At 43.9% G+C, this 10,000-nt stretch overlaps 1 pseudogene; it reads right to left on the bottom strand.

Moving 5' to 3' along the window:
• The window catches only part of LOC124020830, a 173,298-nt pseudogene that overhangs the window by 13,258 nt on the left and 150,040 nt on the right, over window positions 1-10,000 (bottom strand).

Genomic DNA, 10,000 nt, shown 5'->3' with positions numbered 1-10,000 from the left:
GGCGGAACAGATATGACAGCTGGTTACACAAAAGAAAAGGGGCTGGGTTTGAGTGAAAGAGCGGGAAGACTGAGGAACAAAGGGCGACACTGTGCTATCGTAAATACAGTATCTTATGCATTCTAAATTACCGCCCCTTTGGAAATGGAAAATGCAATAAATATTTACTCTGAGCTGCGCTTCAGTAGGTTTGTGGTAGATGGAAGGCCGTGTTGCCAAACCGAGTCCTTTGTCCTTTGAAGAATGTCTCTGGTGGTCAATTGGCTACGTTGTAGTAATGTCATTGTGTGATAGACGGGATACTCTGTCTGTTCTTTCCTTTACTCTGTCTGTTCTTTCCTGCGTTTGCAGCTGCTGTTGCTAACGGCTAGGAGGTATCACTTCTGTAGTGAATAAGAGTTCAAAGTTCATACCATTCGCAACCAAAGCTCACGCTGAGGTTGGCTTAGTTCTGTAGTTGACATGTTGGTCATTTTAACAGAGGCTGCAGACCTCACGTACTTGGAACAGGAGGTTATATTGTCGTCAAGGTATAGGTATAGGAATGGTATAGGATGTATGGTATAGGAAGGGAGAGGAGGGCGTGTTTGAAAAGTTCACTGATTGAGCAGAGCCCTAACCTTATGAAAACCCAAATCTCTCATTTGGAAGCTAAAATTACATCTCTTCGCCAAAAATTGTATATTCAAACTTTTAAATTGAACAACAACTTCATGTGAATCCGATAACTACAATGTGCAGACTTTCCACCGTAAAAATGTCTCAGATGACAACCGAACTGACATCATATTCATTAAGTACCACCGCATATGTTCAATTGGTCGGATTACCAGAATATAGTTCATTTCCCCCCACCTTCTGATGTTCCCAGAATCTCTATGTTAACCAAGGGGTTTTCTAATGTCACATCAGTAGGGTAGAGAGAGGAAAAAGGGAGGGAGAGGTATTTATGACTGTCATAAACCTACCCCACAGGCCAACGTCATGACAGTATGGTACTGTATGGTACTGTAGGTATTTATGACTGTCATAAACCTACCCCCAGGCCATACAGTATGGTACTGTTTGATACTGTATGGTACTGTAGGTATTTATGACTGTCATAAACCTACCCCCAGGCCAACGTCATGACAGTATGGTACTGTATGGTACTGTAGGTATTTATGACTGTCATAAACCTACCCCCAGGCCAACGTCATGACAGTATGGTACTGTATGGTACTGTAGGTATTTATGACTGTCATAAACCTACCCCCAGGCCAACGTCATGACAGTATGGTACTGTAGGTATTTATGACTGTCATAAACCTACCCCCCAGGCCAACGTCATGACAGTATGGTACTGTATGGTACTGTAGGTATTTATGACTGTCATAAACCTACCCCCAGGCCAACATCATGACAGTATGGTACTGTATGGTACTGTAGGTATTTATGACTGTCATAAACCTACCCCCAGGCCAACGTCATGACAGTATGGTACTGTATGGTACTGTAGGTATTTATGACTGTCATAAACCTACCCCCAGGCCAACGTCATGACAGTATGGTACTGTATGGTACTGTAGGTATTTATGACTGTCATAAACCTACCCCAGGCCAACGTCATGACAGTATGGTACTGTATGGTACTGTAGGTATTTATGACTGTCATAAACCTACCGCCAGGCCAACGTCATGACAGTATGGTACTGTATGGTACTGTAGGTATTTATGACTGTCATAAACCTACCCCCAGGCCAACGTCATGACAGTATGGTACTGTATGGTACTGTAGGTATTTATGACTGTCATAAACCTACCCCCCAGGCCAACGTCATGACAGTATGGTACTGTATGGTACTGTATGGTACTGTAGGTATTTATGACTGTCATAAACCTACCCCCAGGCCAACGTCATGACAGGAGGAAGAAGAGAATTGAACCTTGAAGATGCTGTGTTTCTGTCTCCGTGGCGGTGTCTGTGTCTTGGCTTGAGGCTGGCCACGTGGGGAATCCCTATGGCTTGGACTGGATGATCTGTTAGGCCCCACCGACCTGTGACACAACAACAGATTTACACTTTTTAAAATGGGCCTTTTATAAATATGAAATACACAAAATCAGCCCCCAGGTGTGAATTAGTTTAATTAACTTCAACTCAATGGGTTGACCGTGGTACTTTAGAAGACGACTGGCTAGCCCCTTCCATACAGTCTACAGCGGCTAGCCCCTTCCATACAGTCTACAGCGGCTAGCCCCTTCCATACAGTCTACAGCGGCTAGCCCCTTCCATACAGTCTACAGCGGCTAGCCCCTTCCATACAGTCTACAGCGGCTAGCCCCTTCCATACAGTCTACAGCGGCTAGCCCCTTCCATACAGTCTACAGCGGCTAGCCCAATCCATACAGTCTACAGCCCAATCCATACAGTCTACAGCCCAATCCATACAGTCTACAGCCCAATCCATACAGTCTACAGCCCAATCCATACAGTCTACAGCCCAATCCATACAGTCTACAGCCCAATCCATACAGTCCACAGCCCAATCCATACAGTCTACAGCCCAATCCATACAGTCTACAGCCCAATCCATACAGTCTACAGCCCAATCCATACAGTCTACAGCCCAATCCATACAGTCTACAGCCCAATCCATACAGTCCACAGCCCAATCCATACAGTCTACAGCCCAATCCATACAGTCCACAGCCCAATCCATACAGTCTACAGCCCAATCCATACAGTCTACAGCCCAATCCATACAGTCTACAGCCCAATCCATACAGTCTACAGCCCAATCCATACAGTCTACAGCCCAATCCATACAGTCTACAGCCCAATCCATACAGTCTACAGCCCAATCCATACAGTCTACAGCCCAATCCATACAGTCCACAGCCCAATCCATACAGTCTACAGCCCAATCCATACAGTCTACAGCCCAATCCATACAGTCTACAGCCCAATCCATACAGTCTACAGCCCAATCCATACAGTCCACAGCCCAATCCATACAGTCTACAGCCCAATCCATACAGTCTACAGCCCAATCCATACAGTCGACAGCCCAATCCATACAGTCCACAGCCCAATCCATACAGTCTACAGTCCAATCCATACAGTCTACAGCCCAATCCATACAGTCTACAGCCCAATCCATACAGTCTACAGCCCAATCCATACAGTCTACAGCCCAATCCATACAGTCTACAGCCCAATCCATACAGTCCACAGCCCAATCCATACAGTCTATAGCCCAATCCATACAGTCCACAGCCCAATCCATACAGTCTACAGCCCAATCCATACAGTCCACAGCCCAATCCATACAGTCTACAGCGGCTAGCCCCTTCCATACAGTCTACAGTGGCTAGCCCAATCCATACAGTCTACAGCCCAATCCATACAGTCCACAGCCCAATCCATACAGTCCACAGCCCAATCCATACAGTCTACAGCCCAATCCATACAGTCCACAGCCCAATCCATACAGTCTACAGCCCAATCCATACAGTCCACAGCCCAATCCATACAGTCTACAGCGGCTAGCCCCTTCCATACAGTCTACAGTGGCTAGCCCAATCCATACAGTCTACAGCCCAATCCATACAGTCTACAGCCCAATCCATACAGTCCACAGCCCAATCCATACAGTCTACAGCCCAATCCATACAGTCCACAGCCCAATCCATACAGTCTACAGCGGCTAGCCCCTTCCATACAGTCTACAGTGGCTAGCCCAATCCATACAGTCTACAGCCCAATCCATACAGTCCACAGCCCAATCCATACAGTCTACAGCCCAATCCATACAGTCTACAGCCCAATCCATACAGTCCACAGCCCAATCCATACAGTCTACAGCCCAATCCATACAGTCTACAGCCCAATCCATACAGTCTACAGCCCAATCCATACAGTCTACAGCCCAATCCATAGTCTACAGCCCAATCCATACAGTCCACAGCGGCTTGCAAAAGTTAACTTGTTCAGTTAATGTCTCAGTTGTTGAATCTTGTTATGTTCATACAAATATTTACACCTGTTAAGTTTTGCTGAAAATAAACGCAGTTGACAGTGAGAGGATGTCTCTTTTTTTTGCTAAGTTTATATACCAACAGGTAGGGCATTAGAAGCTAAGTGTAACGTCCTTCGTCTGTTGAATGAAGAGAGTCAGACCGAAATGCAGCGTGTAGATTACTCATGACTTTAATGAAGATAAACGCGGTACATTAATTAACTGATATAAGAAAACAACAAACGGAACGTGAACTAAATACAGCCTATCTGGTGACTAACACAGAGACAGGAACAAACACCCACAAAATACAACGTGAACTCAGGCTGTCTAAATACGGTTCCCAATCAGAGACAACGAGAATCACCTGACTCCAATTGAGAATCGCCTCAGGCAGCCAAGCCTAACTAGACACACCCCTAATCATACACAATCCCAATTACTACAAACCCCAATACGAAAACACAACATATAAACCCATGTCACACCCTGGCTTACCCAAACATATACCAAAAACACAAAATATAATGACCAAGGCGTGACACTAAGGTAATATAATATATTAAGTACTGCAGTGCATCTCCTCTTCATGGATTGCACCAGATTTGCCAGTTCTTACTGTGAGATGTTACCCCACTCTTCCACCAAGGCACCTGCAAGTTCCTGGACATTTCTGGGGGAAATGGCCCTAGCCCTCACCCTCCAATCCAACAGGTCCCAGAGGTGCTCAATGGGATTGAGATCCGGGCTCTTCGCTGGCCATGGCAGAACACTGACATTCCTGTCTTGCAGGAAATCACGCACAGAATGAGCAGTATGGCTGGTGGCATTGTCATGCTGGAATGTCATGTCAGGATGAGCCTGCAGGAAGGGTACCACATGAGGGAGGGTCATGTCAGGATGAGCCTGCAGGAAGGGTACCACATGAGGGAGGAGGATGTCTTCCCTGTAACGCACAGTGTTGAGATTGCTTGCAATGACATCATGCTCAGTCCGATGATGCTGTGACACACCACCCCAGACCATGACGGACCCTCCACCTCCAAATCGATCCCGCTCCAGAGTACAGGCCTCGGTGTAACGCTCATTCCTTTGACGATAAACGTGAATCCGACCATCACCCCTGGTGAGACAAAACCAGGTCTCGTCAGTGAAGAGAACTTTTTGCCAGTCCTGTCTGGTCCAGTGACGGTGGGTTTGTGCCCATAGGCGATGTTGTTGCCGGTGATGTCTGGTGAGGACCTGCCTTAAAACAGGCCTAAAAGCCCTCAGTCCAGCCTCTCAGCCGATTGTGGACAGTCTGAGCAGAGGGATTGTGTGTTCCTGCTGTAACTCGAGCAGTTGTTGCCATTCTGTACCTGTCCCGCAGGTGTGATGTTCGGATGTACCGATCCTGTGCAGGTTTTGTTACACGTGGTCTGCCACTGCGAGGACGATCAGCTGTCCGTCCTGTCTCCCTGTAGCGCTGTAGGCATCTCAAAGTACGGACATTGCAATTTATTGCCCTGGCCACATCTGCAGTCCTCATCCCTCCTTGCAGCATGCCTAAGTCATGTTCACGCAGATGAGCAGGGACCCTGGGCTTCTTTCTTTTGTAGTTTATCAGAGTCAGTAGAAAGGCCTCTTTAGTGTCCTATGTTTTCATAACTGTGACCTTAATTTCCTACCCTCTGGTAAGCTGTTAGTGTCTTAACGACCGTTCCACAGTTCATTAATTATTTATGGTTCATTGAACAAGCATGGGAACCAGTGTTTAAACCCTTTACACTGAAGATCTGTGAAGTTATTTTGATTTTTACAAATGATCTTTGAAAGACAGGGTCCTGAAAAAGGGACGTTTCTTTTTTTGCTGAGTTTATTATATTATATTAGCTTCTAATGTGATACCTGTTGGTATATATTATATTACCTCAGCTTGTCCATAGTGTTCTATATTACCTCAGCTTGTCCATAGTGTTCTATATTACCTCAGCTTGTCCATAGTGTTCTATATTACCTCAGCTTGTTCATAGTGTTCTATATTACCTCAGCTTGTCCATAGTGTTCTAATTCACCTCATCTTGTCCATAGTGTTCTATATTACCTCAACTTGTCCATAGTGTTCTATATTACCTCATATTGTCCATAGTGTTCTATATTACCTCAGCTTGTCCATAGTGTTCTATATTACCTCAGCTTGTCCATAGTGTTCTATATTACCTCAGCTTGTCCATAGTGTTCTATATTACCTCAGCTTGTCCATAGTGTTCTATATTACCTCAGCTTGTCCATAGTGTTCTATATTACCTCAGCTTGTCCATAGTGTTCTATATTACCTCAGCTTGTCCATAGTGTTCTATATTACCTCAGCTTGTCCATAGTGTTCTATATTACCTCAGCTTGTCCATAGTGTTCTATATTACCTCAGCTTGTCCATAGTGTTCTATATTACCTCAGCTTGTCCATAGTGTTCTATATTACCTCAGCTTGTCCATAGTGTTCTATATTACCTCAGCTTGTCCATAGTGTTCTATATTACCTCAGCTTGTCCATAGTGTTCTATATTACCTCATCTTGTCCATAGTGTTCTATATTACCTCAGCTTGTCCATAGTGTTCTATATTACCTCAGCTTGTCCATAGTGTTCTATATTACCTCATCTTGTCCATAGTGTTCTATATTACCTCAGCTTGTCCATAGTGTTCTATATTACCTCAGCTTGTCCATAGGGTTCTAATTCACCTCAGCTTGTCCATAGTGTTCTATATTACCTCAGCTTGTCCATAGTGTTCTAATTCACCTCATCTTGTCCATAGTGTTCTATATTACCTCAGCTTGTCCATAGTGTTCTATATTACCTCAGCTTGTCCATAGTGTTCTATATTACCTCAGCTTGTCCATAGTGTTCTAATTCTGTCACGCCCTGGTCATTATATTTTGTGTTTTTGGTATATGTTCGGGTAGCCAGGGTGTGACATGGGTTTATATGTTGTGTTTTCGTATTGGGGTTTGTAGTATTTGGGATTGTGTATGATTAGGGGTGTGTCTAGTTAGGCTTGGCTGCCTGAGGCGATTCTCAATTGGAGTCAGCTGCTTATCTTTGTCTCTGATTGGGAACCGTATTTAGGCAGCCTGAGTTCGCGTTGTATTTTGTGGGTGTTTGTTCCTGTCTCTGTGTTAGTCACCAGATAGGCTGTATTTAGTTCACGTTCCGTTTGTTGTTTTCTTATACAGTTATTTCATGTACCGCATTTATCTTCATTAAAGTCATGAGTAACCTACACGCTGCATTTCGGTCTGACTCTCTTCATACAACAGACTAACGACTTTACAAATTCACCTCAGCTTGTCCATAGTGTTCTATATTACCTCAGCTTGTCCATAGTGTTCTATATTACCACAGCTTGTCCATAGTGTTCTATATTACCTCAGCTTGTCCATAGTGTTCTATATTACCTCAGCTTGTCCATAGTGTTCTATATTACCTCAGCTTGTCCATAGTGTTCTATATTACCTCAGCTTGTCCATAGTGTTCTATATTACCTCAGCTTGTCCATAGTGTTCTATATTACCTCAGCTTGTCCATAGTGTTCTATATTACCTCAGCTTGTCCATAGTGTTCTATATTACCTCAGCTTGTCCATAGTGTTCTATATTACCTCAGCTTGTCCATAGTGTTCTATATTACCTCAGCTTGTCCATAGTGTTCTATATTACCTCAGCTTGTCCATAGTGTTCTATATTACCTCAGCTTGTCCATAGTGTTCTATATTACCTCAGCTTGTCCATAGTGTTCTATATTACCTCAGCTTGTCCATAGTGTTCTATATTACCTCATCTTGTCCATAGTGTTCTATATTACCTCAGCTTGTCCATAGTGTTCTATATTACCTCAGCTTGTCCATAGTGTTCTAATTCGCCTCATCTTGTCCATAGGGTTCTATATTACCTCAGCTTGTCCATAGTGTTCTAATTCACCTCAGCTTGTCCATAGTGTTCTATATTACCTCAGCTTGTCCATAGGGTTCTAATTCACCTCAGCTTGTCCATAGTGTTCTATATTACCTCAGCTTGTCCATAGGGTTCTAATTCACCTCAGCTTGTTCATAGGGTTCTTCTTGTTGGTGAAGAGTAGTCTCAGGAGTGTCTTTCTCTTGATGGAGACGATGAGGCCGGCTCCCAGGAAGGTTATTAGAGTCAACAGGACCCCCACCGCCACGCCACCATAGTCTGGGAAATGACATCAGAGACAGACATGAAGTACATGAAAACAGCAATACCCTTTGAGCCTGGGGAGCCAGATCCCGTGGTAGAAACAATGGCCATCTATAGCAGCATGGCTAGTCTCAATGAGGAACACTGGAGTTAGCTACAATGGCCATCTATAGCAACATGGCTAGTCTCAATGAGGAACAATGGCATTAGCTACAATGGCCATCTATAGCAGCATGGCTAGTCTCAATGAGGAACACTGGAATTAGCTACAATGGCCATATATAGCAGCATGGCTAGTCTCAATGAGGAACACTGGAATTAGCTACAATGGCCATCTATAGCAGCATGGCTAGTCTCAATGAGGAACAATGGCATTAGCTACAATGGCCATCTATAGCAACATGGCTAGTCTCAATGAGGAACACTGGCATTAGCTACAATGGCCATCTATAGCAACATGGCTAGTCTCAATGAGGAACAATGGCATTAGCTACAATGGCCATCTATAGCAACATGGCTAGTCTCAATGAGGAACAATGGCATTAGCTACAATGGCCATCTATAGCAGCATGGCTAGTCTCAATGAGGAACAATGGCATTAGCTACAATGGCCATCTATAGCAGCATGGCTAGTCTCAATGAGGAACAATGGCATTGGCTACAATGGCCATCTATAGCAACATGGCTAGTCTCAATGAGGAACAATGGCATTAGCTACAATGGCCATCTATAGCAGCATGGCTAGTCTCAATGAGGAACAATGGCATTAGCTACAATGGCCATCTATAGCAGCATGGCTAGTCTCAATGAGGAACACTGGAATTAGCTACAATGGCCATCTATAGCAGCATGGCTAGTCTCAATGAGGAACAATGGCATTAGCTACAATGGCCATCTATAGCAACATGGCTAGTCTCAATGAGGAACAATGGCATTAGCTACAATGGTCATCTATAGCAACATGGCTAGTCTCAATGAGGAACAATGGCATTAGCTACAATGGCCATCTATAGCAGCATGGCTAGTCTCAATGAGGAACAATGGCATTAGCTACAATGGCCATCTATAGCAGCATGGCTAGTCTCAATGAGGAACAATGGAATTTCAATTAACTTTCTGAAATGACTAAATGGAAAAGGAATTGACCCCAAGCCTACTTTGCATGACATTATAGCAGACATTTGTGTTGGTAACAATGGGTACCTGCTAGCCTCATCGGTCCACTGTCCACACTTCCCCCGAAGCCTGCGTTGTCACAGAAGGGAGGAGCCCAGTGGGCCTCACAGTGGCAGTTCTTGTTGTTATTACACACCTGTAGGTAGTAAACCACAACATATCACACCTGTAGGTAGTAAACCACAACATATTGTAGTTATAACACACCTGTAGGTAGTATACCACAACATATTGTAGTTATAACACACCTGTAGGTAGTATACCACAACATAACACACCTGTAGGTAGTATACCACAACATAACACACCTGTAGGTAGTATATCACAACATATTGTAGTTATATCACACCTGTAGGTAGTAAACCACAACATATTGTAGTTATATCACACCTGTAGGTAGTATATCACAACATATTGTAGTTATAACACACCTGTAGGTAGTAAACCACAACATATCACACCTGTAGGTAGTAAACCACAACATATTGTAGTTATAACACACCTGTAGGTAGTATACCACAACATATTGTAGTTATATCACACCTGTAGGTAGTATATCACAACATATTGTAGTTATAACACACCTGTAGGTAGTAAACCACAACATATTGTAGTTATAACACACCTGT

Source organism: Oncorhynchus gorbuscha, unplaced genomic scaffold, assembly GCF_021184085.1.
Source record: "Oncorhynchus gorbuscha isolate QuinsamMale2020 ecotype Even-year unplaced genomic scaffold, OgorEven_v1.0 Un_scaffold_929, whole genome shotgun sequence".
Classification (NCBI taxonomy): Eukaryota; Metazoa; Chordata; class Actinopteri; order Salmoniformes; family Salmonidae; genus Oncorhynchus; species Oncorhynchus gorbuscha.
Note: the sequence above shows the minus strand (reverse complement) of the source record. Positions and strands in the feature narration are given on the sequence as shown.